Source organism: Geospiza fortis, unplaced genomic scaffold (assembly GCF_000277835.1).
Source record: "Geospiza fortis unplaced genomic scaffold, GeoFor_1.0 scaffold55, whole genome shotgun sequence".
Taxonomy (NCBI): domain Eukaryota; kingdom Metazoa; phylum Chordata; class Aves; order Passeriformes; family Thraupidae; genus Geospiza; species Geospiza fortis.
The window spans coordinates 8,809,064-8,819,584 of record NW_005054308.1 but is presented as its reverse complement, the minus strand read 5'-3'; positions in this window follow the sequence as shown (position 1 = coordinate 8,819,584).

Below are 10,521 nucleotides of genomic sequence, written 5' to 3'. Positions count from 1 at the left end.
GACTGCATATGCCTCATCTCCTTTGGAAAGCAGAGACAAGCGAGCTGAGGGTAGGGAAATATTGCTCCATTTAAGCCTGCACCCAGAAGATGGCAGGTGGAGGCTGGTTTTAGGCAGAAGCTGCAGGGCTCTTCTTCCCAAATCAGCCTTTTCCCTTCTTTCCTCTTAGAGAACGCTTTGTCTTGGAAACTGTGAACTCACCAGCATTACTTTCCTGCTGCCAAGTGGCTTCTCATGCTAATAAAATTATATTTAGAAGAGAGCCAGATTGTATAAATTGTCAATAATTTAAAAAAAATATTCCCTGGAGCAGAAGAGCTGTGGGCTTACTCGCCCCTTCTCTAGGATAAATTCTCTCTGAATTATACACAGACCTTGATTTTCTAGGCACACATGTTTGCATTTATTTACAATTTTTAATACACATAGACTTCATTCCTTTCTTCACTTTTCACACTGCTGCCCTCTCTCTTCTTCACCCTGGCTGACAAATCCCTCTTTGTGCAAACACAAGAAAAGCAATTTTATGGTCTCTCCCCTTTCACGGTGCAAAACTCTCACAGGGAAATACTTGTGGCATCCTCTTGTTAAAACATTGGCAGCAGATCAATGGGACAGCAGCACCTTCATGTTAAACACTTTCAAAGGGAGCTTTAGATTTATCATGAGCCTCAGGGGTCAACATCTTTTGCAAGCACCTAAATGCTGAGCACCTAAACCTCTGGACCTTGTTTGGACAGAGCTTGAGCATTTGCCTCTCATGCCACAATCCCAGCTTTGAACTCAACTGGGGCACAATGCCTAAAAAAGAGAGGCTTCAGCAAGGTGCTCAGCACACCTAATACCAGCTTCTTCTCTGGTAATCCACATAACCCAATTCTGGGAAATGCTTTGTCATTTGGTAACTTCCCAGGCAGCCAGCCAGTGGCTGAGCTGCACAGGCAAAGCTTTGTTTTGGAGCTGTTTTGGAGCTTCTCTCAGACCAGCAGCCTTTGATCCTGATGTTTTCCCCATCCCAGCCTACTGGATTCTTGCAAAATCTGCCACCTCTTCTTTGAAGCAGACCAACCCTTGCTTTGGCCCAGTCATACAGCCTGGGCCCTTGTTTGGTTTTAAATTCAGATGTTATGTTTCCAAGCTTGACAGGACATGCAGAGCATGGGCAGGATTGAGGGGAGAAAGAGGCACAAGTGGTCCTGAAGGACACGTTGGGAAAGTGCCTCTCCTCACCAACCCTCCAGCCTGGAGCAGGATGGCCTCCACCACTTCTCCTCCTGTAGTTATCTTGTGATGATCCTGTTACATTGTGTGGCACTGGACCAGCACCATGTTCACGGGATAGGAGCAAAAAGACCCCATTTTTAGCATGGAAAATGACATTTTAATGAGAGAAGGGCCATGGGGCATCTTTAAGCCTGAGATGGCAATTAGTGACTCCAAAATTCTCACAGCATATTGCCATATCTAATCCTTTTAAATCTGGAGGCTGAGATAACAAGGACAGATTACAAAAGAAGAGAAACTGCAGAAGTTCAGTGTTAAATAACCATCATTTACTTTGTTTTTTCAGAGAAAATAGCAAATAAAACACCTCCATACCTCACAGACCCAACTACCATCTCCTCCACCTGTGCCAGGGAAGTGGAGAGTGGGAGTAATCTGCTTTGAGGATATTATTTGCCTCACTTGGGGACACTTTCCAAAACTTTGTCCCCAGGAGAGGCCAAGAGAGGCAGGGCTCCCTCAAAAGCCCCTTCAGTTGTGATCCATCCTTCCAGCTGAGCAGGCCCATGGTTCCAGTTAACTGGGATGGAAGGGATGCTTTGCTGGTGCCAGGTGTGCTCACTCCTGGGTTTTGAAAGCTGATTCACCTTCCCAGCGGGGCTGATGGATCCCTGGGACAGACCAGCAGTGGCCAAAGGATGCCCAACCTGAACTCCCATCTGTGTCTGGCTGCCTCCCCAGAAACACACATCAAAACAGAAATCAACCTTCAGCCACTGTTTTTCCTTGGTTTTCTTCTCACGCCTTTGAAATTGTGTTGGGTTTGGGTTGTTTAGTTGGGGTTTTTCGTGTGTTTTTTGTTTCGTTTTGTTTTTTGACAGCTTTGGAAGGTGAGTGACTCATGATACATTTGAGATCTCTCTTAGATAACATCTAGGATGAGCATCTTCACAGCTCTTCCTCTCCTGGGAGGAAGGGGCAGAGGCTGGGGTGGGAGCCACCCCTGGCAGTGGAATGAGGGCCAGGTTCTCCCCACACCTCACTCAGGCCCCTCACCAGCTAAAATACAACCAGAATGAATTCTGTGCATGGTCTCAGGGCAAGGCAGCTGCTGCTCACAGCTGAGCACCCTCCTGTGACCAGCCCATGCCCATGGCAAAGGGAGGGATGTTATTTCCCTCTCACAGCCTCACTCTGCTGGTGGTGCAGCTGATCCTTTACTGTGTCCAGGCTCTTGGCCCATTTAACTTGTGAGCTCAACTGTGCTTCCTCCTCCTCCTCCTCCTCCCCAGCACAGGCACGTGGCGCTGGCACAACTCACTCGGATTCTTTGTCCTACTTTTTTTCCTTTGACATTCACAGTGTTTGACAGGGCTTTTCAAGCTGCCATGGGATGATCCAAGGGTGGTGGTGCTGACTGCAGGGTTCCCACAGCCTGGCTGGGGAGGAAGCTCAGGACTTGGTTATCATTCTGGTTCATCCTCTTTTCCCAGAGAGGAGCAGACTGGATCAGCTTGGGATGGACTCTGATCCAACCTCCTGCTCAGGGCAGGGTTAGTGCTGAGATCTTATCAGGCTGCTCAGGGCTTTACCCAGCTGAGAGCCCTCAAAGGTGGATGTGCAACCTCCTCCTTGGGCTGTCTGTGCCAGGATTTGGCTGTCACTATGGTAAAGAATTTTTTTTCCTTGTGTACCCAATTTCAACTCCTTTTCTTTCAACTCCATCTCAAAACCATGTACCACCATGAAGAGTCTGAATCCACCTGCTCAGGAACCTGCTTTTTTACTGGTCATTGATGTTATATCCCCCTGAAATCTTTGAAATCTTCTTTTCACCAGGCTGAGTGACCCCACCTCCCTTTGCCTCCTCTCACTGAGCTCCAGCCCTCAACTCTCTTCAGTGATTTTTCACTTCAGTTTTTGTTTTTTTTTCTTATTTTGGGACAGGGCCCCAAACTGAATATTGGAAGGGATCCTGAGCCACGGGGACAGAGAGAAGGATTGTTCAGGGTGGCAGAGCTGTAGGAGAGTTTCAGGGCACAGAAAAGATGCAGATGGTGACATTTGCAGGGAGCAGCAGGAGGATGTCCGAGTGCATTGGGGCCTCCATGGATTAGAGAACAGCTGAGCCTGCCCTGGGGTGAGAGGGCTGCCAGATGTTGGGAATCAGCCAACAATTCCCTCCACCCCTATCACTGCTGAAGGGCTTAAATCAGAGCCTGGGGGAGGGATTTGTCTGTTTGCATGGACTACAGAGCAAAGAGAAGGTGAGGAGTGTGCTTAGGGGTGTGTTGGTGTTTGTTTTTTGGGAGCTGGTGGGGGTTTTGTGGGTTTGTTGTAGGTGGGTTGTTTGTGGGGTTTTTTCCCCCCAGAAATAAACAGTGTAGCTTAGGAGCTTCTTTCAGGAGCAGCAGCGATAATTTGTGTGGTGTAGATGTCCTATAAAGCAGCTCTCAAAATGATGGAGAAGGCTTTGAAAATGTGGAAGACAAGGATTACCCCAATACAGAAAGGAAGAATGGGGGAGGAACAAGGTTTTGCCCCTATGGAAATGCAGGGGTCGCTGGAAAAGCTGCTTGTCTCAAACCTGCGAGTCAGGTGGTGCTTCAAGCACATCTTTGGCTTTGTCACTCATGGGGCAATGAGGGACAAAGACTTCAAGAAGAAGGTAATTTCCTCAGGATTCCGGAGACAGCAGGGCTTTGGCACAGCTTCAATCAGGAGTTGAAGGATAAGGTCCAAACTGAGCTTCTGCAGGGGCAGAGGGACGCCCTCCACCCTTTGAAGCTAAAATTGCTCAGTTAATTGTGAGTGAACAGAAACGTTGCTGCCATGGCAGGGGCTGGCTCTGGTGCTTCTGGCCATCCCAAGGAATGTTGTGTCTTTCTGTGGCACGGTGATTTTGGGGAGTCACCTGTCACAAAGCCAGGTGTTAAACTCACCTTTTGCTTCCAGACATGCCCTAAATCCTCATGCACAGTTACACCAGGCCAGCTGGGCTCTGGTTTTGCCTGATTGTGGTGATGCCCCATCAGAAAGGAGCCAGGGGAGCACAGGAGGTCCCTGGCCCTGTCCCCAGGATGCGCCGTTCCCGAGCATTGGGCTCCCTCTGGTGACCGCCGGGAGCCGGGAACGGGCTCTGCTCCTGCTGCGGAGGCTCCTTTGGAGAGCAGCCCCAAAGCCCGACCTTTGGGACAAGGTCAGCCCTGCAAGAATGAGAAAAATGAGCAAAATGCAATTTTAGGGGTCCTAGGGCTCTGCTGGGGCAGGATCCATCACCTCCCAGCAAGGAGCTCAGGCACAGGGAGCAGTCCCCTTCATGTAAGGGGTAAAAGGGAATAAATTCCTTGGCCTGGGAGTATTCATCCCCTCTCTTCCCACAGGGCATGGCTCAGCTCTCCTGCAGACCCTGGAGGATGAAGTCTGGGGACAGGGAAACGCAGCTGGGGTGAGTTGGCTTCATATCTCTGTGATTTGAGGAATGCTTTCTGGTTACTGTGCCAGGTGCAAATATTGAGATTTAGCATCAGTGCTGGGGTCTGAGCAGGGCACATTTACTGCACTTTCCACTGAGCTCACCTGAGGCTTGGACTCAGCCTCTGTGGGGGATGTCCCCCCTGAGAAAGGAGACCCAGCCAGTGCCGGCTCCTGCATCCCCCAGCTGTGGGGCAACACAGCAGCAGCATCCCCTGCATCCCCTGCACCCCAAGGGGGTCTCAGAGGAGTTTCTGCTGCTGAGGCTGTGCTGCTGCTCCCTGCCCAGCCTCGGTGGCATTCCCAGGTCCCTTGGAATGGTCCAGACCCGGCATGGGCAGGGTGCAGTACTGCCGGTGGACACTGGATGCTGCCACAGACCGGGTGCTTTCATCGTGTCTCTTCAGAGTAGCTCTGGCACCAGGCTGTGATGCCTGAAATGTTTTTTTTTTATTATTTTATTTCATTTTTTTTCTTCTCGTAAAGCCCCAGCTCCTGGGCTGTGGTGATTAGGTGAGACCTAAGCTTCTACCTCCTGAAATAGATCTATATTTGTATATGTGTTTATATAATTCAAGCTGAAATAGATATGGATTTGTATAAGAGTTTATATAGTTTAGGCTGAAATAGATCTATATTTCTATAGGTGTTTATGTAGTTTAAGCTGAAATAGATCTATATGTCTATATATGTGTTTATATAGTTCAAGCTGAAATAGATATGGATTTGTATAAGAGTTTATATAGTTTAGGCTGAAATAGATCTATATTTCTATAGGTGTTTATGTAGTTTAATATAAATTTATATATATTTGTATAAACAGTTACATAGTTTAAGCCCTTCTAATTTGAGGTCAAATCACGATTCAAGAAGTAGGCTGAGAGAACTCGGTGACAGAAAAGCAAACTTGTTTGAACAAGCAGCATGATGTTGTTGTGTGGGAGGGAGCAAACAATTCCAGCGGCCTAAGCCCAGCCTGATCAGCCCTGGGACACGTACTGCAAAGTTGCCCTGGTAGCTCCAGGAGTCTGGCAGGTGTCAGATATTGGGACAGCTCTGTGACCCTCCTTGCCCAGCTCAGATAAAAACCCTTATTTCTGCTTTCACAGGGCTCTTCTCCTTCAGCCCCTCCAGTTGTGCCAGGTGTGCTGGTCCAACACTCAGCTTTGACCAGCCAAGCCTCACCTGCCCTCAGAAGCAGCTCCACGCTGCTGGGACAGGAGGGAGCACAAACTGTAATTAGAGATGAGCCTCAACCCCTCCTGCCCTTAGCAGGTGGATGCTCCTTGGCTGATGGTGTTTGCTGCTGAGAATGAAGTGAAAAGCACTTGAGCTTCCTGGCTGTGCCATGGCTTTGCTGCTCTGTGGATGCTGGCAAGGCGATGGAGATACGAGAGCCACGCTTTCCCTGAGGGGATTCGTGTCTAAAATGAGAGAATGTGCAGTTTAGGGACTGGTAGGGGGTGACTTCCTTTCCTTCCCCAGTTTCTGGAATTGTGCCCTGTACTTGACTGAGTCAGTGGATCTGTAATTACCTGTGGTGCCTACATTTCCATTAAGGGATTTTATATGTTAATCTCACAAGATTCAGTGCTCATTTTGGGGTTTTCATCTTGCTGGCTGCTCATAACCTCTTGGTGTGAAGTGCTGGGTTAACTGCAGGGCCAGCAGAGATGCAGGCAGGCATTTCTCCCTAATTCACCCTTGTCCCTGATCCCAGCACCCAGCTGAGGCTCCTGGGCCAGCAGGGAGCTGTGGGGCTCTCAACAGACCTTCCCAAGCATCAGAGGGCGATGAACATCTCTGCATCAGTGATCTGAGTTTAAATAGACACTTGTTTTGTAGCATCTCTGTTTAAAACCAGGCAAACTGTCATAAAATTGGTCAGGGATTGCTGGGCTGGGTGAAGGACAAGCTATGATAAACTCATTTATCAGGGACAACAGTGTCCTCTCAGCTCCACAAACCTAAATGTTATGTGCTTTACTGCTTGCTGAACTATATCTGCCTAAATTTTGAAAATTTGTAAATATGTTCACATACAAACCACAATATTTTGATTCTGTTTAAAGAAGTCAAAAATTTCAATTATTTTCATGCTGTCTTCCAGCAGCAGCTACTCAGTAAATCAAACCAAAATAGCTTAACAGCTTCTGAATGTGTTTATCTCAGCTAATTTACTATTTGTGGGAGTGGAGATATTGCCTAGGTGTAATTACAAACCCTCTGTGTCTGAAGCTCAGAATTTCCCTCAAGGGTTAGACACAAATAATTTTGGTTTTAATTTAGTACCATTTGTTATAGAAAAAGACTTTGCTACATACCTGTTCTGTCTAGTCACATCTGTAAGGGATTAATCAGATTTAAAAAAATCCCAAATCACTTTATCATTTTAATCTCTGAGGCAGTTTAATACACTTAACTTTTCCAAAAATGTGCTCATTTTGGTCCTGATTCAAGAAATATCCATCATTAGGACAGCAGAGGGACCCAAAAGTGCATCAGTTGCAGTTTAAGTGTCTGCTTGAAATTCTGCTCATGTTCCTCCACTAAACTGATGCAGCTTTCACTGCTCACAAATGTCACACACACCCCTGTATGTCATGAAAAGTGAACTGAATATAGAAAATTGGATAAACAATCGTAAGTTTTGCAAAATACAATTCTAGAGCCACCTCATCTTGCCCTAGGAACCAGGGTGTCTTAGAAAGTTTTACTAGAATTTGTCAAATTTGCAATATTCTTACTGTGCCACCATTTGTTTTTTGAGTATGGCCCAAACTGGTGGTGGGAAGCACCTGAGGGGTAAATTTGGGTGTTCACCAGTGGAGCTCTTGGCTTGAAGCTCATCCATCGTGCCCAAAGCTCCTCCAGCCCCTGAGTCACTCCCATGCCACAGCACAGTGCCTGCCATGGAGCAGGAGCCCACTGGGCCAGTCAAACAGAGATTCAAATACTCAACACACCCACACCAAGAAACGTTTAAGAAGTGAGGGGGAAAAAATCATAGAGCACAGGAAAAAAAAAACAAAGCTGGGAAGGAGGATTTTACCCACAGTTTTACTGTAAGAACAAAGCAGAACTGTGAACAAGCTCAGCACTGACACCCATTTTTTAATCCATCTGCGAGCATTTTCCTCCAATGTGAAACAATTTAAACAAGTTTATTGACCAGGCTGTGAACCATCATTCATGCCCAGCTGTCTGGCTCTGTGCTCTGGGAGGAACATGACAGATCCAACTCAAAATCCAGGGGTTGATCTTGCAGCAAGGAGAACAGGCTGGAGATGAAAAGCCCAATCAGATCTGAAGGCTGAGAGAATTGACTCAGGAGTTTATAGTAAACTCTGACTTCTTTGATGCCCTGGTCCTGAGTCTGACTTGCTTTCCTCTCAAGAGCAGCACAAATTGTGAAGAACAAGGCTGCCACTGTTGAATACCAAATGCTTGAACACCACAGATATTTAGCACTAAAAATCTGATGCAATCTTAGTGTTTCAAAACAGCAAGGTCAAAGTCTTCTGGGGTGTTGCAGGGGGATGAGGGGACATCACTCAGCAGCAGTGACCATGCAGGCTCTGCTCCAGGTCACCCAGTCCCCTTCCATGCAGGAGCTGCAGCCAAACCTGGCCCCTGCTGTGATAAATGATAAAAACTGCTCTTTTCTGGTTTATAAACACCTGGACAAATGGTGGGGTGTGAGCAGAGTGGGTGTGCAATTCCAGCCAGGCAGTTTAAAGGGATAAAAAACCAACGCAACAAAAACTTTCAGGGGGTGTTAATGATGCACATTTTACTGTGCCCAGCACCCCAGCCATAGTGCTCTGAGCATTATGCAATTTGAGAACAATCTCCCTTTGACTTGTACCCATTCTTAACAGAAAATGAATTGGTGGGAAAACCATCTGCCAGGAGAGACACAGAAATTAATGGCATGGCATTGTATGTGACTGTGTGTGGCAAGGACACAGGCCAAGCTGGGCACGGCCTCCTGAGAGCTAAATGAGCATCCAAGTGCTCAAAGCAGCATCAAAGGATCTCCAGAGATGAGCAAACTTCCTAAATAAGCATAAATAATGAAGCTCAGGGCTGTATGAGGAAGCTCATCAGTATATAAATAGTTCATTTTGAAGTTCTCTGTTATAAAACACGATCAGAAAAGGGCTGATGCATGAATGAGATTGGGCCTTGTGTGATTATCAGTGATCCAAAGGATAATGGGGGATGATAGAGATGGGCTGGGAAATACATGTCTAAAGTGGTGTGGTGCAGCAGATAAAGGCAGGAGAGTCAAACTTGGCATTGTGAGCCCTCAGAGCAATTTTTCAGCATTTTTAGGAAAACTTAACCAGAGCTGTTCACCTGCCATCATGAGGCAGCTCTTGCTGAGTCTTTGGGGCTGCTGTATCTGAAGCATGTCCTGGCTGGTGCAGAGCCCACTCAAAGCACAGATATCAGCACCAGTCCCTGCTAACAAGATACTGCCGATATTGCTCACACCCGAAAGTTGTAATGCCTGCAACATGTCCCTTGTCTTCTCCAGGATAGAGCATAATTTTATCATCTACTGCTGTTATTCTCTTCCTCAGCATTTTCTTTTTGCTGATTTTTTTCTCTGTGAATCCCCCTCAGCCAAAGCACTCCATCAGGCACCCTTTGTTGTGTGCAGTTGCTGGTAATATCCACCAGTACCTGCCACAACTGCTGTGGTGACAACAGTGAAATGTCCAAGGATTCTGCCTCTTCATCCAGCATTTCTTGTTTTAAGCAGCTTTAATGAATAGGGAAAACTGTGTGCTTTTCTTTACCCTCTGAAATACAGTTTCTACCTGGCCTTTGTCTAATTGGGAGCAAGTATTCAGCACTTCTCACATCAGCCTTAAATACATCTGAACAGACAGAGCAGAAAATCGTCTTAAACCCTTTGGCATCCACTTGCTGTCAGTTGAATGTCAAGTCAGGAATAAAAATTGGCAAGTAGCTGTAGATTTCACAGTCATGCAGCAGGATTTGTGGGGCTGAATTTGCAGTTCAGTTCCTGGCTTCAGCTGTCATTCCATGCACCTCCAGTGATGAGCATTCATGCCACAGCGAGGCATTGGAGTTGTCAGATATCCAGGGCTTACTGAAATAACTTCATTTTGAAATGGACTGTCTCTTCTGGTCTGAATAATCAGACAGAACAACATACAAAATGTTTGACGTGTACTGGGAGCCCGAGACAGTCTCTGACACATGAAAATATTTGGAATAGTTCAGACTCCATTTAATGCTTCTCCAGAGTTTTGCAGAATGGTAAATTATGAGCTCAGTAATTAAGTTGTACACTCCCTCTCCTCAATTATACTTTAATACTGTTTCTTTTAATAGAGATAGTGAAAGCCATTAATCAAATACTTCTCAGGCACCTCAATAGCATCTAAAAGGAAAGGAAATGTTAGCAGGGAATAAACCTTTAAACTTTGCTTGTCCATAGTTATTCTCCAGGCTTAACTACACTTTGGAAATACAAGTTGGATGAACAAAAAATCAGCACAGGTGTTTTCCTCTGCATTTATGAGCAATAAATACATTGTTGTGGGGCTAAAGTACCCATTTATCCCTGCAGGTGCTGTGGTAGTTTGGCACAGCCAGAGCAGCCCTGTAGTGCAGGCAGGAGCTGCTCTCTGTGACCCACTCCCATCTTCCTGAGCACCTCCAATTCTTTTATTGCAGGCTATTAGCCCTTGCTGTTCCCTTCAGTGCTGCTCCCTTTAGCTTCTGCTTGTGGACTTTTCTGTGAAGGTGCTGAACTCTTTTTTGAACCTGCTGATGCCACCTGCC